The sequence below is a fragment of the Malus domestica genome, chromosome 16, assembly GCF_042453785.1.
Source record: "Malus domestica chromosome 16, GDT2T_hap1".
Classification (NCBI taxonomy): domain Eukaryota; kingdom Viridiplantae; phylum Streptophyta; class Magnoliopsida; order Rosales; family Rosaceae; genus Malus; species Malus domestica.
The window spans coordinates 12,700,406-12,726,113 of NC_091676.1; the positions used below are offsets into that span (position 1 = coordinate 12,700,406).

A 25,708-nucleotide genomic window follows, 5' to 3' on the forward strand; every position below is an offset into this window, starting at 1 on the left:
ACGTTAGTTAATTACAATTTTAACAAAATTAAAAGTAAATGAAAAAATGCTACTTAGTACTACGATCTAGTGGTATTCCTCCACTTGTAAATGAAAAGTTTTAGGTTCGATTCTCGCCAAATAAGAATTTGAACCATATTATTGCTAGCTCATTGTAAGGCTAAGCTCACATCCTTTCTCTTAGTGTAGATAATATCGTTTGATTCAAAAAAAAAATATTAAAAACTTAATAACCCTTATTCCCCCACCCCTCGGCTCCAAATTGAGATCCGCCGATCCAACATCATGATTCGCAACTCCACTAACCTTATTCCCCAATTCACATCTTAGTCGCAGGGCCACCATCCCAACTCCACCAACTCGAACTCCGGCGAGACCAGTGACTCCCCACGCGACTGAACTGCAATTGACCCAAACAAGTTAATGCAATAGGCCCAAACAAGTTCATGGTTGAATTTCAAATCTAGATCGTGGGTTTTTCAGTCGAACCCACAACCTCTTTCTTCTCACGAGGGCGCGGTGGTGGACCTTTACAGCCTGTGCATGACGTAGCATGGAGATGAGGACCTCGATTTTGATCTGTACATAATGTCCGACTTGGACGAAGAAAACCCACCACTCGAATCCGAAGAGCTAGAACTCGCATTCATCAGGAACTTGCATTCATCCGAAAGAGATGGGTTGTCTCTGCTGTGTCCATAGGAGCGGCCATCTCGATTTTTTGGGTGTGATTTGATATCCCACCTCTCCATTTTTTTCTGGTTTTATAGTGGTTCAAAATTAGTATTAGGAAATAGTTGTTCTGGGTTTGAGAATGCACATGGGTGGGAAAGGAACTGGCTGTGTGATTGCTGGAGGGGGTGAATGAAGATGATTGTTTAATCCTTTTTATTGTTGCAAAAAAAAATTAATTAATTAATATTACACAAAACTACCTTAATTATTGGTCACATCACAATCTTATACCTCATGTTTTAAACATTGCAATGTCATACCTTAATTTATGAATTTGTTGTAATATCATACCTTTGTTAATTAATTTGTCAAATTAACTGTTAAGTGATGACGTAATAAATATAAGGCGCACATTTTGTTAACGTGGTAGCCAACTTGTGCCAATGGTAAAAAACTAATAAAATATTTAATTATTAAAATTATTTTAATTCATTTAAAATATTATTTTAAAAAATCGAAAATCAAAAATAAAATCCATCCTCACGACCCTCACCCCACCCATACTTCCCCTCACTTCTCTCTCGCTACGCATGAACCCATAACCACCATTTCTGCAAAAGCAATCAAACCCAATTTCTGAATCATAAATGGCAACACATAAAACAAAGCAAAAACCAAATTCAACCAAGAAAATCAAAGAAAGCCATGTAATTTACACATCAGAGGAAGAAAAGGAAACCAAATTAAGCAAACAAGCAAGAATGGACGGTGGAGTGAACTTGGAGTAAATGTAGGAGGAGCCGAGGAACATGAGCTTTTGGACTCTGAATTGGTAGGCGTTGTCAATGATGTTGGTTTGAATCTGGAGATTGACGACGATGAATCTGCTGCATCTGTGTTATTTGGATATTTTGTTGGCTATGGTCAGTTATTAGACAATCTCTATGGAATTTGGTATCGAGAATTAAAGATCATTCCTTTCTTTTTTTTTGTTAATGAGGATTGATGGCTTCTTGTTTCTTCAATCAGTTACCTCTATTAGGAGGTTATGTTGTCTTTGGGGCATAATATTAGTATACAATATAGTTTTGATTGTAGTGTTTTCCCTTTTTGGGTGTATCATGTGGATTGTTGGACCATTGCTGTTGTAGTTTGATGTTTAGCACATTTTAGTAAACTTTATCAAGCTTCCATAAAAAGCATTATTTTTATAAAGCGATGATCTGTGTGCATGGCCTGAAAGTGTGTTTTTCCCTGTTCCATGTAGGCATCTCCAATTCATTTAGTTGGAAGGTAAGTTTACATTGAGAGTGGAGCCCAAACAGCGCTGGAGTAGTAGCTCGAAGACGTAAGTGCTTAATTTCATTATCCTTAAGATTAACATCTTTGATGTGGCAAATTTAATGATGTCAGACTATGGCTGCATGATGAAATTCTTAAATACTATGTGTTAGAATAATATGATTGTAAGGGGATCTATCAGAGATGTTGGGTGAAGTCCTGGAGAAGGCACTTAGGGCACGTTTGTTTGACAGGATTAAGAGGGCTTGGACTGGACTAGACTATAGTCCGACGTTTGGTGTGCATCCGGATTAGCTTTAATGAGCTTAACCCGGACTCACTTGGACTAAGTACCTCCTTAGCCGTTCTTAATGAGCAACCCCAAAATTGGGCGGATTCGTAAGCCAGAGCAAACCGAGAGATTTTATGCGTCTTCCCTTCGTCCTGTCTTCCTTTCGTCCTCATCTCTACGTTCCCTCAACGTCGTCCTTGCCGTGCTCCCTCATCTTCGTCCTCCTCACCCTCATCTCTGCATCTGCTCGCCCTCATCTGAGTTGTATGGTAAACTTCGATTCTTCTATTAATTTCATGTATTTGTGTTGCAGATGGTAATTTTACTGAGCTTTATTTGATTTTGTTGTTTTGGGTTTGATAATTTTTGAATCATAGAGATCTGCACTTGAATAAATTAGGGTTTTGATATTTAGGTGAAATTGAAATTAGAATTTGAGCTTTTCATAAGATGAGATGGAACTTGGGAATTTAGGATGTCAAAGTTGTAAAACTTCGAAGTCCTACCCACATGTTATTTTCGATTTTTAAAAATTGGGGTTTCAACAATGAGAGTACTCTGTGCGTGTGTGTGTCTACGTGTGTGTGTGTGTGTGTGTGTGTGTGTGTGTGTAATTTATGTGTATATCATTACCAAAAATCCTCATCTCCAAGCATACTCTCTCCAAACACCTCTTTCACTGTATGTTTCTATCTACCAAATTAGGATGAATTGATGAGTTAGTGCAGAAGAGTTTCCTCTTCTCGATTTAATGTTAAAGTCATGTCATTCACTAGAAGGCCTTTCATTGCCAAATTAGGTTAATCGAACATAACTGGGCATAGTTGTTTTGGTATGCTTTAGCTCATATTGAAACATTTGCGTTTCTTTAGCTTAACTTTTCTGGATGATGAGGTCAATTATTCTGTTTGCATATTCTAATGTCACTGAGCATGGATAACTTGATTGTGCATTTCTTTTTTCTCTTAAGTTTTTGTTTTCATTTTTTTAATTCTTGTTTCATTTTGTTTCTTTATAACTTTCTTGGTCCTGGGATATATGTTGATTGAGTACAACGAATGTCCAACGTTAGTTAACTGTTCAGGTATTTGGCATATAGGTTGTGTTGTTCAAGAAATTTAACATTTAGCTATTGGCGGGTAAGATGGAACTTTTGGGTCTTACTATCCTCTGTGTGTGTGTGTGTTTGTGTACTGTGTGTATGTGTGTTTGTGTATTGTGTGTGTGTGTGTGTGTTTGTGTACTGTGTGTGTGTTTGTGTGTACTCATTAACGTGGAGGAGGGGTGTGTGTTTGTGTGTGTGTTTGTGTACTCTGTGTGTGTGTGTTTGTGTGTTTGTGTACTGTGCGTGTGTGTGTTTGTGTATTGTGTGTGTGTGTTTGTGTACTCTGTGTGTGTGTGTAATTTCTGTGTGTGTGTTTGTGTGTACTCATTAACGTGGGGGGGTGTGTATGTGTGTGTTTGTGTACTGTCTGTGTGTGTGTAATTTCTGTGTGTGTGTGTGTGTGTGTGTTTGTGTATTCATTAACGTGGGGGGGTGTGTGTGTGTGTGTGTGTACTCATTACTATGTGTGTGTGTTTGTGTACTCTGTGTGTGTGTGTAATTTCTGTGTGTGTATGTGTGTGTGTTTGTGTGTACTCATTAACGTGGGGGTGTGTGTGTGTGTGTGTGTGTGTTTGTGTACTGTGTGTGTGTGTGTAATTTCTATGTGTGTGTGTGTGTTTGTGTGTACTCATTAACGTGGGGGGGGTGTGTGTGTGTGTGTGTTTGTGTACTGTGTGTGTGTGTGTGTGTACTGTGTGTGTGTAATTTTTGTGTGTGTGTGTGTGTAATTTCTGTGTGTGTGTGTGTGTGTGTTTGTGTGTACTCATTAACGTGGGAGGGGTGTGTGTGTGTGTGTTTGTGTACTCTCTGTGTGTGTGTGTATATAATTTCTATGTGTGTGTGTGTTTGTGTACTCATTAACGTGGGGTGTGTGTGTGTGTGTGTGTGTGTAATTTCTGTGTGTGTGTGTGTGTTTGTGTGTACTCATTAACGTGGGGGGGGTGTGTGTGTGTGTGTGTGTGTGTGTGTGTACTCATTACTCTGTGTGTGTGTGTTTGTGTACTCTGTGTGTGTGTGTAATTTCTGTGTGTGTGTGTGTACTCATTAACGTGGGGTGTGTGTGTGTGTGTGTGTGTACTCATTACTGTGTATGTGTGTGTAATTTTTGTGTGTGTGTGTGTATGTGTGTACTCATTAACGTGGGGGGGGGGAGCGAGAGAGGGTGAGGCAGGGAAGGGGGTAGGGTTGGTCTAGAATTTTTGTTCCAACTGGAAGTCCTCCCTGCAACAATCTCTCTGCTTTTCTCCTCATGTTGCGATTGAGTTTCATTCAAAAGATTAGTGTCCGGTTTGAACTATTTTTGTCCTTACTTAATTGCTTATCTTTTGATCTTGAACTAGAATGGATGTTTTTTTTGTGGTCTGTGAGTTTAGTTGGTGTGTTTCTGTGTGTGTGTATCTTTAGTTGGTCTGTGAGTGTGTGTGTGTGTGTGTGTATCTTTAGTTGGTCTGTGAGTGTGTGTGTGTGTGTGTATTCTGCACTGTTAAGTGTGTGTGTGTGCTCTGTAAGTGTGTGTGTCTGCGTGTGTGTGTATTTAGTTTATAACCATGATATTACGATGTGAATGTTTTTTATGCTGAACTGCAATATTCTGTAGTTGTTGGTTGCAGAGAAGAGGAGCATAAACGGAAGGATAAAGCTAAGGCTACTGCATTACAGGTGTCCTTTAATTTCCGTCTTGACATGCAATGCCTAGCAATTGTGACTTGACTGGTTATTTTTTTTTGTTGATCCAACATTAATTGTGACTTGGTTGGTTATTTTTTGGGCTGTTAATGCAGTTACTTGTTTCAGAATTCTTTGTATACCGTTTATTTTGATCTAGTTCATTTCGTATCATAATCACTTCGTTTCCATCACCCTTCATAACAGTAAATATTACATATATAATGTCCTTATTTAATTTTCCTTTTTTTTGTTTGGATAGATATGGATCGAAGGAAGCTTTTATTGATCTTATTGTTAGAGATGTCTCATTTATAGACAATTTGCATTTGTACGATTCTTGTGTTGATGATGGTAAGGGCCAAACAGAGACATGTTGAACGACCCACTTTGACTAACCGTTCACTTGTTAGACGAGAGATTAGTTTGTGTTATCTGAATGGTATTATAGGGAATACTGATATTGAATGTGTCAACGAATTGAGAATGGATAGAAGGACTTTTGCCATATTATGTGACTTACTTCATCAAGATGGGAGGGTAAAAACTGATGGTTTGGTGTCTGTAGAGGAGCAGGTGTGTATGACTTTACAAATACTAGCACATCATACTAAGAATCGTACTGTTGGTGGTAGATTTTATAGGTCGGGAGAGACTATAAGTAGGTATTTCAATAGCGTATTGCAAGGAATTTTGCGATTACAAGGTATCCTACTAAAAGTCCCTCAGCATGTGCCTATTGATTCTACAAATCCTAGGTGGTGATGTTTTAAGGTATGATAATTTTTTTTCATTTTCCCTAAGCTTTAACTCTTCATTCCCTTTGTATAAATTAACAAAAGCTTAATTTTTTTTTTTTTAGAATTGCTTGGGAGCAATAGATGGAACACACATTGATGTGCATGTACATGAAATTGACAAACCAAGATACCGAACAAGAAGGGGTCGAGTCGCAACTAATGTGTTAGGTGTGTGTTCAGGAGATATGCAGTTCATATATGTGTTTCCGGGGTGGGAGGGTTCCACATCAGACTCTAGAGTGCTACATGATGCAATTACTAGGCCTAATGGTTTTAAGGTACCAACGGGTAAGAGTATTAGTTAGTCTCAACTTTGTAAGTTAGGTCTAGTTTTGTTTGTCAACTACAAAACACTAATAACGTTTTTTTTTATTAGGTTATTATTACCTTGTAGATGGTGGTTATACAAATGGTGAAGGATTCCTTGCACTCTATAGAGGAATACCTTATCATTTATCTGAATGGGAGGGACGAACGCCTTCTAATAAGGAAGAGTATTTTAACATGAAGCATTCTAAGGCAAGGAATGTAATTGAACGCTGTTTTGGCTTGCTAAAAGGAAGGTGGTCAATACTAAGAAGTCCATCTTTCTATCCGATAAGGACACAAGGTCGAATAATTACCGCTTGTTGCCTACTACACAATCTTATTAGGCAAGAGATGTCTGTAGATCCACTGGAAAATTTGCCAATAATACAAGATGGACAAAATACAGAAGAAGGTGAATATGTTGGTAGTGTTGAAACATTTGACCAGTGGACTGCAAAGAGGAATGCCATGGCTCAGGAAATGTATAATGATTGGAGAGCAATTAGGAACCAGTAACCGAACTAGCTATATGTGTTAATGATAACATTTTATTTTAGTATTCCTTTTTATCATGCATTTGTTGGATATTAGCATAATTATTAGATTGCTCATCAGTGAATGTTAAAACCTTTTTATTGACTGGATGGTATGCAAATTATTTGGATATTATGCAAATTGATTATTTGTATTGTATTTTAGTACATTCAAATATTTTTTGTTTAGGTATGGATAAAGACAATATTTTGAATGCTACTCAAGAGCCAAAAGGAAGAAGGCGTAAATGGGAAGCATTTGAGGAAGAAGTATTACTATCCGTTCTTGAGGATTTTGTTGCTCGGAAGCAACGGTGTGACACCGGTGCTTTCAAACAAGGTACTTTGATTGAAATAGCGAAAGTTGTCAATGTTTTATGTCCTCATTCCAATATAAAGGCAACTTCACATATTGAGTCAAAGTTGAAGAAATGGAAAAAAAAACATATAGTATGGTCGTTGACATGATAAACACAAGTGAATTTGCATGGAATGATGTCAAAAAGTGCGTTGAAGTTGATAGTGATGACGCATGGCAAACTTATGTGCAGGTTCATATCCTATTTTATTTATACATTAGTTTTGTTCTTGCTGCTATATTTGTTACGCATGCTCAATTTTAGTTTTGCTATGTTGATATAATCTTAGAAAAATAAAGAAGCCGATGGATGGAGAAGCAAACATTTTCCACTGTATGATAGATTCGCATATATATTTGGAAAAGATTGGGCTACGGGTAATGTAGCCGAAACCCCTGCTGAAATGGTGGAGGAACAAAGTCATGATCAGGTTGGTGCAAGTGATATTGGAGGTGAAAATGTTGTTTCTTCAATGAACAAACAAAGCCAACAAAGCATCCCATATGAAATTAGCCAACGAAAGAGGAAAAGAGGTGTGGGAAGTTCAAGTGATGAAACCGAGGCAATTATCAGTGGACTGAAAGAATTTTATGTTGAAAGTGGGAAGATGATGCAAATGGTAACTGAAGCTTTAGTTCAAGGTACTGCAGATCATAGTGACATAGCTAACGAACTTGAAGAAATGGGTCTTTCTCCTATGGATCAAATTAATGCATTGTCTCTTATTTTGGATAAACAAAAAAATGTGGGAGTGTTCAGGGCAATCAAACTGGAACTCAAGAAAGTGTTTGTCCAAAGGCTTTTAAGCGACAAAGCAAGCGGATGAGTATATTATGTGGTGCCTTTTGATATGGATGTATTTTATTAATCGTACAATCTTAGGTTATGACTTATAACTTAGATTTCCACTATGAAGTATTTTGGCTAATGTTAACTAGGAGTTTGTAAATTATGGAGATCTACTTTTGAATGGTATACTATAGTTCACTGGTATTTTTTAAAATATCCTAGATGAAAGTTTAGTGAATAATGTTTTAAGAGTCAATCAATGGCAAAGATTGACTTGTCACAAGTATCTTCTTATGTACTTGCTCTTGCTTGTTAAGCTAGTCAGCTATGAATTATGCCACATGGAAAAAGAGGCGGCCCTTATAGCCTGTTTACTTACCATGCTTTTCTATCTTCTTTTCTTTTGAGCAAGGTTTGTTGGGTACACTTGGAGGATTCTTGAAACCAAAGTATTAGTACTCACGTTTCCCTTTCCTTCAAAACCCTACCACCATTGGATCCTAGTCATCTTCACCCAACAGAGAACCAGAACACCATATATCATGCACGTGAAGAACTTAAGTGACATTTTCCATGGCAATTTTACTTGCTTCAGACAAATATCTAATATGAGTTCCGTTTTCTTAAACTCTATAATCCAAGAAAACTATCATTAGTTAATGTTCGATTTTATTGCATAAAGTTTAGGATTACTCTATTACACAAGTATCTTCTCATGACATTTGTAGCATTACTTTATTACACAATGGCAAAAATTTGTAGTCCTAGTGTAAGCAAACACAAATCTGATGAACAATACTGTTTTTATTATCCTGCTTCTTAGTCCGACACTGCACCAAACGCTTCACTAAGTTAGTCCAGCTTAGTCTAGTCTAAACCAGTCCAGCTTAGTCCCTGCAGCTAGTCCAGTCCGAGACAATCCGGCGCAACAAACGCCCCCTTACAGTTGTGTTTGTCCTAATGTTGGGAGCTGCTGCAAGGAAGTGGTGTTGTCTTCATAAATCTTAGAAAATTTTTGTGGTAGAGATAGGGAATATGTTTTTTCTCAATCAGTCTCAGAATCAATCTTGCATTGCAATCTTCTTTCTTCTAAGATGACATTTAGATGTCAAGGTTTTCATGGAATCAAATCATTTCTATTCATGAGCTTAATGAGTCTACTAGTATAGCCAGAATTTAGAGTGTTATATACCAAATTGCTAAGCATCTGTTTTCTTAGAAGTAATCGTGTGATCAACTTATTTTTCATTGTGTATAGGTGAATTATTCAACCAGGAGGAAAGGGCAGTGGCAACGGTGGTTATCAAATTACGAATCTTTGTCATACGATTCAAGGAAAAGTGAAGTATTTTAAGTGATAATTTGTTTGTAAATGGAGACGTATTTCATACTTGACAAATAGTTTCATACTAGAATTTGTACCCGCACGTTGTTGTGGGATTGAAAACTATATGAAAGATTATGCAATTTCAATCTTCATAAAACAATGTTTGAGTCAAAAACTAAGTTACCAATGCCAATGCAAATTATACACAACCTCATCATGAATGAAACAAATTTAAATATCAAAAGAGAAACCTACTTCGTCCATTAAAACTATTACATTCTTTGGATACGAAAAAACACAAATTGCTTCCTGTCCAAAAACATTAATGGAAAATGTTGTTTTCTACAACACTAAAAGTTGTCCTCTGCTATGTTGGTCATTAAGAAAGCATCCCAGGCAAGGGAAAAAAAAATTGAAATAAATTTATAGACAATAGAATTATATCATGAACAAAATAAGGCTAATGCATGTTCACCTAGTGTTTTTGTGTGTAGAAAGAAATTTGATTTTGCACGGAAATGGAGATGACCTTCTCTGGCAATTCTATAGGATACGATCAAACTTTTGTGCGTTTCCAACTTGCCTTGCAACCAAGTTTCTACAAAAAATAGATCAAATTCAAGAAAGTAATTAGACCAAGGCATAAGAGATTATAAGAAAAAGTATAGAAAATATAAACCACATATACCACTTATTATACTACTTTGTATTCCGAATACACCTAAACATATATCGATTTCTAGTGAATGGTTCGGTTCCAATTAATTCCACTTTAGTTTCTTTCAAACCCTTCAACTTATCATTGACTTTTTTTTTTTAACGGCATCATATTAAGAGTTAGCTAATAATAAATATACAAATATGTTAACCTTTAGTTGACCCTCGACATATGCTCGGAAGAGGGTTCTTCCAACATCCTGATATCATGTCAAGAGTTAAAAAGGAGCAAGAAAAAAACTAATGTAAAAGCTCTGTAAAATTGAGACAGAGCATATTACCTTATAGGGCCTCTTTAAAATTAGGTGGACCAAGTTCTATTGCCATGATTTCATCATCCAATTTGTCAACCATCTGAGAAATGAAGAGCTAGTATCTACATAAGTAAAATCTGAAAAGTAATATCAAAAAATGAGTCGATTGTTTAAAACAACGATCTAGCTAAGACAACATTCATATCTGCATATAATTCACAACTTCTGAGACAGAACAATGTAATAAGGAATTTCCACCAAGTTCCTTTTCAGAGATCCACCAGTCCTTCTCAAAAATCCCACTTCAATGAAAAGGAAGTTAGGCCACACTATAAAATGCACTACTCCAGCTTTTTTCAAAAATGATATTCTAAGAAGCTAAATGCTTGAAGAACCTAAGAAGAAGATAATATATAAATTTATACTAAATTGTAATATTAAATCTACATATACTAAAGTAAAGTTATCGAAAATGACCAAAAATAAATCTAAACAAAAACTTGAAACTAAAAACCAATTGGTTATCAAACGACTCCTAAAGGAATACACATTTTGGATTTATTAAATGGAGTTTTTCAAGACCTTTAACTAAGTGACACTAATATACAAATATTGTTTGTACCATACTTGACCAATCCCGAAACTACTGAGCACCGGTCAACGTTACACCGTCAAGGACCCAGAAGAGTTTCCTTACAACCAGGAGGCCAATCACAGCGCGACACGTGTCAACATCAGAAGCCAATCACAACACGACATGTGTCAATGTCAGAATGAAACTAGAAACTCTCTTCTATAAATAGAGATCATTCTCTCACAATATTTCTTAATGTCATTTGTACTAAATCATTCACTAGTACTCACAAAATGAGAGTTTGAACCTATGTACTTGTGTAAACCCTTCACAATTAATGAGAAATCCTCTACTCCGTGGACGTAGCCAATCTGGGTGAACCACGTACATCTAGTGTTTGCTTCCCTTTCCCTATCCATTTACATACTTATCCACGCTAGTGACCGGAGTAATCTAGCGAAGGTCACAAACTTAACACTTTCTGTTGTACCAAAGTCTTCGCTGATTTTGTGCATCAACATTTGGCGCCGTCTGTGGGAACGGCACTTATTCCCACTCTCTTCAGTTTTGTTAAGCTGGTTTCCACCATTCGTACACTTTCTTTTGACCAAACATCCCTCTCCAACATGGGGAGCGAAGGAAGCCACAACACACATAATGACACCCCTCTTGTACCTAGTGCAAAGTAACGAAAGAATGAAGGAAAGAGGACTGTTCTTCAAGCTAAAGTCGATGAGTTAGAAGCTCAGAATAACAAGATAGCAATGAAGAATGAGGTCCTATAGGAGCAATATGAGAAGCTCTTTCAGGCGCTCCATGAAACTAGGCGTACTCAAACACGCGAGCTCGTTACCCCTTGTGGACATTAACCATCATCTGGGTGCCCCCCAACACGAAGGGTCGCCTTCCTTCGACATGGGTATCCTTGATGAGGAGCGAGCTAATCATCAAAACATTGATCGATATGAGACTTCTCTCAACCCAGCTGCTTCAACCCGAAGTATGAGAAGTGGAGGAAGACATCTCCTTACAGAAGGAGTGGAAGGATCGAAAGCCGTCTTTCACAACTGTCGAGATTTCCTAAAGCAACGTCGAGACAATCCCATCCATGTAAGCTCGAAGATCAATGACCCAAGGGTCTCTGAAAGACTCGGCCCCCTCCCATGTCCCAGGTCGGCTACCAATTTGGGGAAGAGGCAACAAGTCCTAGAGAAACACGAAGGTATAGGGGACTTAGAGATGTTCCGACAGACATACCTTGGAAGTCAATACGATGAGTTTAGGGAAAAATCACATGCTCTTGATCAAACCTTCATACTTCTAAGAGGATATGGAGATTTACGAAAGAAAGCTCCAGTGGTACATGACTCTACTCAGGACCCTCTTGTCCTACAGCTTCTTAAGGAAGTAAACAAGTTGAAGGCCGAACGATAAATTGAGATACCTGATTGGAACCAACCTAGGCCTGGCCCTCTTACAAGGAGGATCCTCGACACCCCCTTTAAGCAAAGACAAAACAAGAGCTTGGTTTACAACTTTATACTGGAAGGGAGGACCCAATTGAACACATTAACCTCTTTGAGTCCACCATGACATATCGGATGCACCCCGACGAAGAGCGATGTCTTCTATTCCCCTCCACCCTCTCTGGCGGAGCTCTAAACTGGTATTGCCGTCTTCCACCTAAGAGAGTAGACTCATTTGAGGAACTGAGGAAACTGTTTGTCTCTTAACACATCTTCCAGACCGATCGCTTGCATTCTGCAGATGACTTGTACATTATTCGCCAGAAGCCGGACGAGTCACTACGAGAGTATGCCGATCGTTTCAGTCATAAGTATTCTCGCTGCGCAGAGGCAGATGACAAAACCGCCCTCAAGGCCTTCATGGCAGGCCTACGTGATTGTTTCTTTAAGTATATGATCAATGCCAACACTTGGAAGACTTACTCTGAGTTTATGGCACAGGCTTACAACCATGCATCCGCCGAGGCAAGGATATATCAAGGGAAACCCCCCACAACCACCCATTATCAGCAAGTAGGGAATGAAAGCCAGATCTAACCAAATGAGAAGACATCGACCTTTAAAACGGCAGCGGTGCCTTCCCTTGCCTTACTTAATACTTTGACAAGTCAACAGACATATCAATCTCAGGGCAAAAGGAAAGATTTCCATCCTCACCAGTCTCATTTTAGTAAAAGAAGTAAGGGACACTACCGCGATAACCAAGGGTATCGCCATGATAATCCCCGACCTCAGGCAGTCAACACAGTGGGTCAAGTACGTGTCAGGACAGCCCCTACCTCGAGGTATGAGGCATACACACATTTGAACACCACATGCGTGGCCATTTACCCCAGCATAGCACACCTGATACTGAAGCCAAAACCGAGGCACCCGGATTACAAGCCCATGAAGAACACGGGCACGTTTTTCTACTACCACGAGCATAACGGCCATGACGGCGAGAAGTGTATCACCCTTCGTGATCATATTGAAGCTTTGGCACGTGAAGGAAAAATTGATCAATTCCTCATTTACCCTCCAAGGGGTAACTGTAACCAACGCCAGGTGAATGTGATATATTCCATAAGTGGTGGCACACCCATATCTAAATCTTCCAACAGGGCCATGAAAAATAATGAACGAGCTTTAAGGTCTGGCCACCAAGTGTTTCACGTAGAAGACATCAGGGGAGGTAAATATCAAAAGCCTAACTGGGATCCAATATGTTTCTACCCTGAGGAAGAAAGAGGTATCATCTACCCTTACAACGACCCACTGATTGTGGAAGCTCATATAGCCAACTTTGAAGTACGATGAATCCTGGTAGACACGAGGGATTCGGTCAATATCATGTTTGCTGAAGCTTTTAGGGCACTTAATGTAGCTGAACACTTACTCGATCGCTTGATTTCCCTTCTGATAAGCTTCTCCGGTGATATCGTGCAACCTTTGGGGAGCATACACTTACCTTTCACCATTGGTACAGGCCCTTACACAGCTACCATTACCACTAACTTCCTGGTGGTTGATTGCCCAACGACTTACAATGTCAACTTCGGACGCACAGTCAATGATCTCAAGGCCATGGTATCCACACATATGTTGTTGATGAAATTCCCAACCCCCTATGGCAATGGTTACATCATAGGAGATTAACTTAGTGCACGATCATGTTGCAATACTTCAGTCAAGCAACAGCACCTGCCTGTGCCCAAGGAAACCTTTTCTATACATTACCAAGTCATAAAGACCAGCCTAGACGAAGTCAACTTGGATCTTCACGGTGGCAACAGTTAACCCGACGATCCTTAAGATGACTCTTTCACCCAGCAAACACAACCTGCTGAAGAGTTAAAGAAGGTCTCTATCTCAAAAGATTATCTGGATCGTATGGTGAAGATTGGTACCACCTTATCACCACCCATTCGGTTGGCATTGATCTCTTTTTTGCAAGAGAACACTGAGGTATTTGCCTGGTCATATGAGGACATGCCAGGCATATCTCCCGATATAATTTGTCATCGCTTAAGTATTGACCCCAAGACCAAGCCAGTGAGACAGAAGCGAAGATCTTATGACGCTGAACGGTACGAGGCAATGAAGGCAGAAGTTGAAAAACTCAAAAGCATAAGCTTTGTCCGCGAAGTCAATTATCCAACGTGGGTAGCAAATGTTGTCTTTGTTAAGAAGAATCTGACCAAGGAAAGTCTCCTGCTCCAAAAGGTCTTGTGAAAAATGTGTGTCGATTACACCGACCTAAACAAAGGATGCTCGAAGGATAGTTTTCCTCTTCCTCTCATAGACAAACTTATAGACTCTACGGCAGGGTGTGAGCTCCTGAGCTTCATGGATGCTTACTCAGGATACAACCAAATCCTCATGAACCCTCCGGACCAAGAACACATAGCCTTCACTACTGACAATGGACTATATTGCTATAAAGTCAAGAATGCAGGAGCGACTTATCAGAGACTGGTCAATTCAATGTTTGCCGAACAGATTGGGAAGAGCATGGAAGTTTACGTTGATGAAATGCTAGTCAAGAGCAAACATGCTGACTAACACATCACCAACCTATCTGAAACTTTCACCATTCTGAAGAGGTATCGAATGAGGTTGAACCCTAACAAATGTGCCTTCGGCGTAGGCTCTGGCAAATTCTTAGGCTTCATGATAAGCCAACGAGGCATTGAGGCTAATCCCGAAAAGATCAAAGCAATCATCGACATGAAGAAACCGGTAACTTCAAAAGACATCCAGAGCTTTACTAGCAATGTGGCAGCCTTAACTAGGTTCATCTCTAAGGCCACAGACAGATGTGCTCCTTTCTTCAAAGCACTTAAAGGAAGTAAGAAGTACATTACATGGACTGATGAATGTGCTAAGGCATTCAAGAACCTCAAAGACTACATGAGTAAAGCCCATTTGCTCTCTAAACCTGAAGTTGGTGACACTCTCACTATCTATCTGTCGGTATCAGCTTCAGCAGTAAGTTATGTTCTCATTCGAAATGATGGTAATGTCGAACGGCCTGTCTACTACGCTAGCAAGGCTTTACAAGATGCGAAGACACGATACTCCAACATTGATAAATTGGCTCTAGCATTGGTCATGTCTGCTCGAAAACTTCGCCCTTACTTCCAAGCACACTCTATCATCGTGCTTACCAATCATCATCTTCGACAGATACTTCAAAGTCCTGACACTTATGGGCGAATGATCAAATAGGCGATAGCATTGGGTGAGTTTGACATCTCCTACCAACTAAAGCCAACTGAGAAGGGCCAAGCAGTGGCATACTTCATCATCGACTTCATATATCCTGTTGACATTGTTTCTACGCCTAAAGAAGTGGTTTCATTACCCTCGGAAGCTCAAAAAATAGAATCAACAGCCCCAACATGGAGTCTATATGTTGATGGCTCATCTAACTAACAGGGTTGTGGAGTAGGACTAGTCCTTACGACCCCTGACAAAGTGGCGATGGAGTATGCTCTTCGTTTCAAATTCAAGGCGTCGAACAATGAGGCTGAATATGAAACCCTCCTAGCAGGCTTACGTTTGGCCAAACACCTTGGAGTTAAACGAATTGATATCTTCAGTGACTCCCAATTAGTGGCTAACCAAGTCACCAACAACTTTGACGCTAAGGATAGCTCCATGGCAGCATATCTGGCACAAACACAATTATTGCTCAAGCACTTCCACTACTAGATCACCCAAATTCCTCTAGCGGCAAACAGTCATGCAGATGTTTTGGCTCGCCTCACCTCAGCGGTGGAAGACAAGATTGGGAGAAAAATTCAAGTCGAATTGTTGGTAGCACCAAGCACCATGGCTGCGAAAGTGTGCAACTTACAATAGGGGGATACTTGGATTACCCCAATTTATAGATTCCTTGCTTATGGTACTCTTCCAAATGACAAAGTCCAAGCTAAGCAGATTCGATAGATGCTACCCGTTACTTGATTATTAATGACTAACTCTACAAGCGGGGTTTTAACCTACCATACCTAATATGCCTTACGCCCGCAAAGCCAGAAACTGTCATTCGGGAAATACATGAAGGAGTCTGTGGAGATCATGCTGGATCTCGATCCCTAGCACATAAGGCTTTTCGCCAATGATATTATTGGCCAACACTCCACCAAGATGCCATCAAAATATCTCGCTCATGTGATAAGTGTCAACGCTACGCAACTATTACTCACTTCCCTCCCGTGCCGCTCACTCCTATGATAAGCCCTTGGCCCTTGGCTCAATGGGGACTTGATTTGATCAGCCCAATACCTGCAGGGAAGGGCAAGGTTCGCTATGCAATCGTTGCAGTTGACTACTTTACAAAGTTGGCCGAAGTAGAACCCTTAGCAACCATTACTGAGGCAAAAATAGAAGACTTCATATGGAAGAACATCCTTTGCAGATTCGGCATTCCCAATGCGATAGTCACTGACAACGGGCGACAATTCGACAACAATAAGTTCAGGATGTTCTGCTCTAAGTTCAACATCAACTTATGTTTTGCCTCCCCAGGTCATCCCCAATCTAATGAACAAGTTGAAGCCATCAACAAAATAATCAAGCGAACTTTGAAAACCAGCTTGGACAAGGCTAAAGGTTGTTGGCCAGAATTTGTACCCCAAGTTCTTTGGTCATACCGCACTTCGTATCGAACATCAACAGGAGAAACCCCATTCTCACTTGCCTTTAGTACAGAGGCAGTTATCCCAGTTGAGCTTGAACAAGCAACGTTCCGAGTCCAGAACTACGTGCATAGCGAAAATGACAAACAACTTACCCTCAACTTAGATCTAGTCGAGGAACACAAAAATCAGGCTCACTTGAGGAATGTCACCTATAAGCAACGCATCTCCAACTACTATGACTCAAGGGTCAAACCTCGTTCTTTCAAAGTGGGGGACTGGGTATTGAAGAAAAGATTACTCTGCGACAGAGTCCCGAGTGAAGGAACACTTAGTCTAAACTGGGATGGACCGTTTGAAGTTGTTGGCATCAGTAGTCCTGGCTCATACAAGCTTAGAGGCCTCGATGGCAACACCTTTGGCCATCCATGGAACGCTGATCACTTGAAGTACTATTACAAGTAAACTCACATTGTACAAGTGTTAAGCTTCAGCCGTTCAGCATCCTATGTAACGAAGACTATTTGGCATGAATTCAATAAAGAGATAATTTAGACAACTTGATCCTAATCCTCTTACATTCCTAGCAATGAAACACTCGGGTTCAAAGCTTCAACATGAATGCTTCCAACATGAAACAAAGTCTAAGTATATGTCAACAAGACTATACAAATAAACGAACAGCTTTATAGTATATTCGTTCAATCATACATTCCAACACATTCATACATAAGCCAACTGTTATTCGAAAGGGTTCAACATACTTTGTGTCATTCGACACTTGCTACAATGTGCCTAGACACCTTGCCCTTATTCTCACCAACCAAGTGATGAAATGTGAAGAATGAACTCATCTTCATGCCACCAATCGGGTGATGAAATGTACAACCCGTACTCTCCTTCATGCCACTAACCAGGTGATGAAATGTACAACCCGTACTCTAATATCATTTTACAACTTGCCACTCATGCCACCAACCAGGTGAAGAATGAACTTATATTCATGCCATCAACCAGGTGATGAAATGTACAACCCGTACTATCCTTCATGCCACCAACCAGGTGATGAAATGTACAACGCATACTCTAATATCATTTGGCAACTTGCCATTCATGCCACCAACCAGGTGATGAAATATATAACTCGTACTCTCATTCATGCCACCAACCAGGTGATGAAATGTACAACCCATACTCTAATATCATTGGTAACTTGCCAGTCATGCCACCAACTAGGTGAAGAAGGAACTCATCTTCATGCCACCAACCAGGTGATGAGATGTACAACCTGTACTCTCCTTCATGCCACTAACCAGGTGAAGAAATGTACAAACCGTACTCTAATATCATTTGGCAACTTGCCATTCATGCCACCAACCAGGGGAAGAAGGAACTCATCCTCGTGCCACCAACCAGGTGATGAAATGTGATGAAAGGTTATAAAGGAACTTACCTTCATACCACCAATCAAGTGATGAAAGCAACTCACCATTCATTACACCTACCAGAAGACGAGCGGTACAACTTGTACATGTGAACTCCTAGCATTCACAAATAATCAAAAACCCTAAAGCTTGACAACTCAACTAAGGGAGCACTTATGCCCAACAAGAGTTATAGTCACCAACAAAGTTTTATTGCAAGCCAACAACAACTTCAGTGCATGGCATACGAAGATTAAGCTATTTAGCCCTCTTGCATCTGCTTCAGACATTTCACCTCTGTAACAATGCAAACACTACAACTCGTAGAAAGTTTCACACTCTTGATCAAGATAGTGTGAAGCAAAACCAACTTAGGGTGCCAACAAGAGTTTCATCAAATGATTTCAACCACAATTCTCAAAAGCTTCACACACTCTTGATCAAGACAGTGTGAAGCAAAACCAATTTATGGTGCCAACAAGAGCTTCATCAATGGAGGGCAAACACAATTCTCAAAAGCTTCACACACTCTTGATCAAGACAGTATGAAGCAAAACCAATTTATGATGCCAACAAGAGCTTCATCAAAAGAGTTCAACCACAATTCTCAAAAGCTTCACACACTCTTGATCAAGACAGTGTGAAGCAAAACCAATTTATGGTGCCAACAAGAGCTTCATCAATGAAGGGTAAACACAATTCTCAAAAGCTTCACACACTCTTGATCAAGACAGTGTGAAGCAAACCAATTTATGGTGCCAACAAGAGTTTCATCAAAGGAGTTCAACCACAATTCTCAAAAGATTCACACTCTTGATCAAGACAGTGTGAAGCAAAACCAATTTATGGTGCCAACAAGAGCTTCATCAAAAGAGTTCAACCACAATTCTCAAAAGCTTTATACACTCTTGATCAAGACAGTGTGAAGCAAAACCAATTTATGGTGCCAACAAAAGCTTCATCAATGGAGGGCAATTACAATTCTCAAACCTTCGAAGCAAATTCAAGACAGTTTGAAGCAAATTCAATTTATATAGTTCATCCAAACCTTCAACTACTACAAGATGTGGCTTGCATCACAATCTCTTGCTCAAAAGTGTGGAACCAAAATTTGTATAGGTTGTCTCTCCCACATTTTCAAATTTCTAGTTTCCAAAAAAAAAAAAAGGGAAATTCAACAAAGCTTCATCAATGGAGGACAACTACAAATTCTCAAAAGCTTCACACTATCTTGATCAAGATAGTGTGAAGCAAAATCAATTCATGGTACCCAACAAAAGCTTCAACTCCAAAGCTTCACCTACAAAGCTTCAACTCCAAAGCTTCACCTACAAAAGCTTCAACACAAAAGCTTCACCCACAAAAGCTTCAACACAAAAGCTTGACCCATAAAAACTTGACCCACAAAAGCTTCACCCACAAAAGCTTCACCCACAAAAGCTTCACCTACAAAAGCTTGACCCACAAAAGTTTCACCCACAAAAGTTTGACCCACAAAAACTTCACCTACAAAAGCTTGACCCACAAAAGCTTCACCTACAAAGCTTCAACACAAAAGCTTCACCTACAAAAGCTTCACACTATCTTGATCAAGATAGTGTGAAGCAAAATCAATTCATGGTACCTAACAAAGCTTCAACCTCAAAGCTTCAACACCAAAGCTTCACCTATAAAGCTTTAAAATATATATATATTTTTTTTTTTTTCGGAAATTCAAAAATTCGAAAATTTGAAAAAAACAAAATTACCTAGGCCTCCTCTTCTTTAGGCCTAACAACTTTAATAACAAATATATATGAAGAAGGAGTTTTGGGCTACCACTTAGAAAGAAAATGCTTTATTCGTCAACTCCCTCGACCAGAGACTTGGGGGACTCTTACCATATGCTACTGCACCTTGATACTCGGAAGTCTCACGACCACTCAGTGACTTGGATTTTCAAGTCTCCAAACAAGAAGTTTTCCTCACTCGAGAAATTAAGGGAGCCCTACCTCAACCTACATGCTTCATTCACAAAACTTCAACATACAAGCTTCAACAAAAGGAAAAATTCAAAGAACTTAGTGAAGAAAGCCTTGGTGTATTTAACACAATACGTTGAAATGAAGCAACGCTTGTTTATTGATATCTCCAATAAGTTACAAATATGTACATATACATGAATCAAAATAAACAAACAAGAGGGAGTCTTCACAAAGGTTGCTCAGGAGAAGTCTCAGCAGTCGGCATAGCCCCAGAAAGAGAAGGTACCAGAGGGTGATTATTCAGAGCCTCAGTACTAGGCAGAACCTCAGAAGGAGAAGGCACCGAAGGTTAATCATTTGGAGCTTCATTACGCGATGCAGCCCTAGAAGACGAAGGCAATAAATGCATTTGGAACAAACCCACAAACCTCTGATGATTAAGTAAAATCTGACCATCAGATTCCTGCAACTGGTCGAGCTTCCTCTTCATGTTATTAGCATAGTCATGTGCGAGCCTGTGCAACTGTTTATTCTCATGCTTGAGCCCTCTGATCTCCTGTTTGAAACTTATCACTTCAGCCGCCAATTATTCAACTTAGCGGGTCGAGCAAATAGGCGTTGGGCCATATTAAACACATAACCTACACACTTAACACTGAGAGCCAAAGAATCCTTAAAAGCCAACTCATCAGACCGTTTGGAAAGTAGTCTGTTATCTTTGGGAGTAAGAAGGTTCTTGGCCACCACCGCAGCGGTCATATCATTCTTCATCACAAAGTCCCCAACGGTAAGAGGACTAGTAGGGGATAAGAAGGATGGGCGCCATATGTTTTCTTGAGAAGGCATGGTTGCCTCTTCACCAAAGTTCAAGTCAAAACGACGATCAGATGGGCTAGACATTCTCAGAAATGATGAAGGAGAAATGAGGTGCAATAAATCTCTAAAGTAAAGGGAAAATTCCTACAAGCAATAACTCTCTGAATGAACTCCTTGCACACAATTGGTGCCCTTATAAAAGAAGGGGCAACGGGGCCTTTGGTTCAAAAATCGAAGAGACACCACTCTCCGGATTTTGAAGAGGCACCATTTTCCACACACAACATCAGCTCATCGGGTACCATAAATAACTTTGCTAAAGATCTCTGACAAAGTTTAGACACATAAATTTTGAAGGTCCAGCTACCTTACTATTACCCACAAAGGTAAAGGAACAGCACCATTACTTGATAACTAGAAAGTCCCAATATGTGTCAACCTCCATTTTCCGTGGCAAGGCAGACTGGCAAAAATACCTAACCTTTACTCACATTCGAGAAAACACTCCCAACAAGATTGCTTGCTCAAAAATCGAAGAGGCACCGCCCTCCGAATCTTGAGAGCCAGACTCCCAACAGGATTACTTTCTCAAAAATCGAAGAGACACTGCCCTCCAAATCTCAAGAGTCGGACTCCCAACAGGATTGCTTTCTAAAAAATCAAAGAGGCACCGCTCTCCGAATCTCGAGAGCCAAACTCCCAACAAGATTACGTGCTCAAAAATCGAAGAGGCACCGCCCTCCGAATCTCGAGAGTTAGACTCCCAACAGGATAACTTTCTCAAAAATCGAAGAGACGCTGCTCTCCGAATCTCGAGAGCCAGACTCCCAACAAGATTGCTTTCTCAAAAATCGAAGAGGCATAGTTCTCTGAATCTCGAGAGCCAGATCCCCGACATGATTGCTTGTTAGAAAATTGAAGAGGCATCACTCTCCGAACTTCGAGAGCCAGATTTCCTTGGATAAAGCTTATCTGCAATCTTCACACGCAACATCAGCTTTCCAGATACCATAGACCACTTTTTTAAAGTGCTTTGACAAAGTTAAAACACGTGAAACTTGCAGCTCCCACTACGTTGCTATGACCAAGAAGGGTAAAGGAATAGCACTACTACTTGTTGTTAAGGAGACTCCTATATATGTCGACCTCCATCCTCCACAGCCAGGCAAACCTGCAAATAAAAAAAATGCTCAACTTTTCTTCAGATCCGAGAGGGAACTCTCAGCAGAGTCTCTCGAAATACTCAGCTTATTTTCCTCCCGATAATACCTCTGCAAACAAGCCACACCAGAGCAAGAGTATCTCATACCACTAGGGTTAAAAACAAGAGTATCCCATATCATGCTTTTTCCCTGTCTTTTCTTTTGGCCTTATTCTTACCTGCAAGACAAGGAGAAAGAGAGCAATCAGTCAGCATTTGGAATCAAGCTTCCAGTCAGGAACTGACTGCTTGAAACCCCTTGCATGATTACTTACCTAGCATTGCTCTCGAGTACTCATCTTCAACATCTTATGCTTCCAGAAAAGATACCACATTTGTCTGAGGAACAGATAGGGCAAGTGAGAAGGATACAAAGAAGCATGTGGAGACAAGCGCAACAGAACACATGCTGATTCATCTATTACTTCGTCAACAGCAAAAGTATCCCATATCATCAATGTCGAACGCACTCTTGATTTGATGGACTTATTTTGACCCTCAAATTCTTGAGTCGGCCTTATACTCTGGAGGAAACCAGAAAACCCTCTAGCCCAGTTCAAGAATAAACTTGTGGAAAGTTATTTCTTCAAAAGCAAAAGTATCTCATATCATCTCTTCTCCATTTGCTTTTCTTTATCCTTGTTGCTGTTTACGACACAAGGAAAATGAAAACAATCAACCGGAAGCCGAAGTTGAACCTCCGATCCAGGTTGCTTACTTGGAAGTCTAATTGCTTACCTTGTCTGTTACCTCTTTTGACAAATCTCCTAGCTCGACGACTTGGGGGACTCCTACTATAGGGTTTTGTATCTCACTTGACCAAGCCCGAAACTACAAGTAAGCTTCAGGTGAAATTGATACATTACCTTATACATCTTCATCGGTTAAAGATACCACCCCTGGATGGAGGAAAAGTACTTCCAGAGAAGATGCCACATCTATGTATGAGATAGATAAGGCAAGTGAAAATGATACCATATTTTGGTACTTAGAAGTTTCGTGATTACTCAATGGCTTGGATCTTGCAAGTCTCAACCGAGGAGCTTCCCTCACTCGGGAACTTAGGGGAGCACTGTTTGTACTATACTTGACCAATCCCGAAACTACTGAGCACCAGTAAACGTTATACCGTCAAGGACCTAGAAGAGTTTCCCTACAACTAGGAGGCTAATCACAGCGCGACATGTGTCGACATCAGAAGCCAATCATAGCGCGACATGTGTCAATGTCAGAATGAAACTAGAAACTCTCTTCTATAAATAGAGATCATTCTCTCACAATATTTCCTAATGTCATTTGTACTAAATCATTCACTAGTACTCACAAAATGAGAGCTTGAACCTATGTACTTGTGTAAACCATTCACAATTAATGAGAACTCCTCTACTCAGTGGACGTAGCCAATCTGGGTGAACCACGTACATCTTGTGTTTGCTTCCCTGTTCCTATCCATTTACATACTTATCCACGCTAGTGACCGGAGCAATCTAGCGAAGGTCACAAACTTAACACTTTCTGTTGTACCAAAGTTCTCACTGATTTTGTGCATCAACAAATACTAAAGAATAATACCGCATACCTTTACCTCAATCTTCTCAAAATTGATCATGACACCCCCTTTTGTACCACATGGAACATCCCTTACCTACAATGTTGCTAACAGAAGCTTTCAAAACTATAATGAATGGAAAGACAGAATCCTCAATCTTCCAAACATGGATTACCAAAGTTACCTCATCAGTCTGCAGGGTCACTTGAACTGGTTCAAAATGGGTGACCAGAGGCAGCTTGAGATGAAAACATGAAATTTGAAATAATGAGAAGCATGCAAAGTTAAGGCCCTATGCAAGCAACTTCTCAAAGCACATCACCTGGATCTGTAATTGTCTTTAGAAGTGCGCCTCCTCTCCAATACACCCCAACATGACCTTCTGGGACTTGGTGCAGAATTGATATGGTTGATGATGTTGGAAAAGCCGTCTGTAAACATCAAGACGTCGCAGTTTTAAGAATTTAACATACTAATTGAAGTTCCCCAGCTAGCATATCATAATATTTAGCAAAAATACAATCCAAGTCTATGGCAACTATCATTACAGAAAACTAAAAATTCCGAGAAAAACCTTCAATTCGATGCATTATTAGGAAATCGCGTAACTGTAATTCTCAATCAACTAATACAAATATTAGATAGAGGATTAATGAAGTCACCAGATGCATTTTATTGCACATGATCATGCTTAGCAAACATTAGATCATTAATGACATGACAAAAGAATGCATTACGAAACTGTTAAAAACCAAAATTAATACTTTAACACAAATATATGCATTCAGTGGAAATCAAGAACATATACATGACACTTGAAATAGAGGAATTACTTAACCATAATAAAACCTAAAAGTGAAACAAACTGATGAACAACTGAGTTAGTACTGTATATCAAGTGATGGATTAAGCTCGAAGATAAAATGCGATGAAATATACGAATGTCGAAGAAATATAAAGCAAATTAGCAATGAAAAAGAAGACCTAGCCGTACTTCGAGTTGGAGAGCAAAGTATAAAGTGTGAGAGGGGATACCACGGCTAAAATGGCGAGGAAAGCGAAGATGACAAAGAAAATGGACGAGGAATCGCCGACGCCGCTGCCTTAAGGTGGGGGCTGAGGGCGATTATGTGGAATACCTTGTCTCTACTGGTTTGGATCCATAATTAAGCAACAAATCACCCAAAACAATCAAAAGACAACTCAAAAAACCCAAATACAACACTCACATCACTCGATAAACTGTGGCCACCAGAAAAAACTAATACCTGAGAAAAACTCAACCGCCGCAACTGGAAATCACGACCACAGAGCTGTTCAAATCCCGACCACAATGTCGTTGAAGCGCTGCAAAAATAACCAAAGAAAAACACAAAGTCACAGCCGGCAACAACAGAAACTGAAAAGAAAAACCAAAGGTCCAAACGAAAACGAAAAGCATAACAAAAACAAAATAAACGGCGAAGAAAATTGACCAACCAAATTAAAAATTAAAAAATCTAGCAAACTCAAATAAAAAAAATAAAAATTTCAGACAGCAAACGGAATCCAACGGCATGTACCTCAGGAGAGAGAACAGGGGATGAGTTTATTGCTGAAATTTCTATAGTTGCGTGTACACCTTGAAGACCTTGTAGAAATACACATCGCCCTTGCGCCTGCACAAAATTAAAAATTTTAAATTAAGGAATAAATGTTTGAAAATTAGAGTTTAGGATGGGGAAATGTGGAGGAATTTGAAAGACCTGTTGCAGCAGTGATAAGGGACCTCGATGAAGATGGAGAATTTGGCTTTCAAGGGATCGGCGCCTCCTGTGAAGATGAAGGCTGCAAATTCTTCAAACCCAGTTCCCAAATTCAACCTCCCCTCGAAATCTAGAAGCCAATTTCATTGGTGCCTCTGATTTCCAGAAACCAATCTGA

General features: G+C 39.8%; 1 long non-coding RNA gene across 9 annotated transcripts; it reads right to left on the reverse strand.

The window, feature by feature from the left end:
* Positions 1-1,119: 1,119 nt before the first annotated feature.
* On the reverse strand, positions 1,120-25,699 carry LOC108171068 (uncharacterized). 9 transcript variants are annotated; one of them, XR_011577142.1, is made up of 11 exons: positions 25,531-25,699; positions 25,348-25,443; positions 25,054-25,132; positions 24,821-24,934; positions 24,108-24,216; positions 23,970-24,023; positions 23,816-23,881; positions 10,134-10,206; positions 10,005-10,052; positions 9,611-9,733; positions 1,120-1,286 (listed from the first exon to the last, which is right to left on the reverse strand). It is a non-coding gene; the product is annotated as an uncharacterized lncRNA (long non-coding RNA). The 9 variants fall into 9 exon arrangements; XR_011577144.1 differs by lacking the exons at positions 1,120-1,286; positions 10,005-10,052 and having other exon boundaries at positions 9,438-9,733; positions 24,821-24,931; XR_011577148.1 differs by lacking the exons at positions 1,120-1,286; positions 10,005-10,052 and having other exon boundaries at positions 9,438-9,733; positions 23,822-23,881; positions 23,970-23,995.
* Between the last annotated feature and the right edge of the window lie 9 nt (positions 25,700-25,708).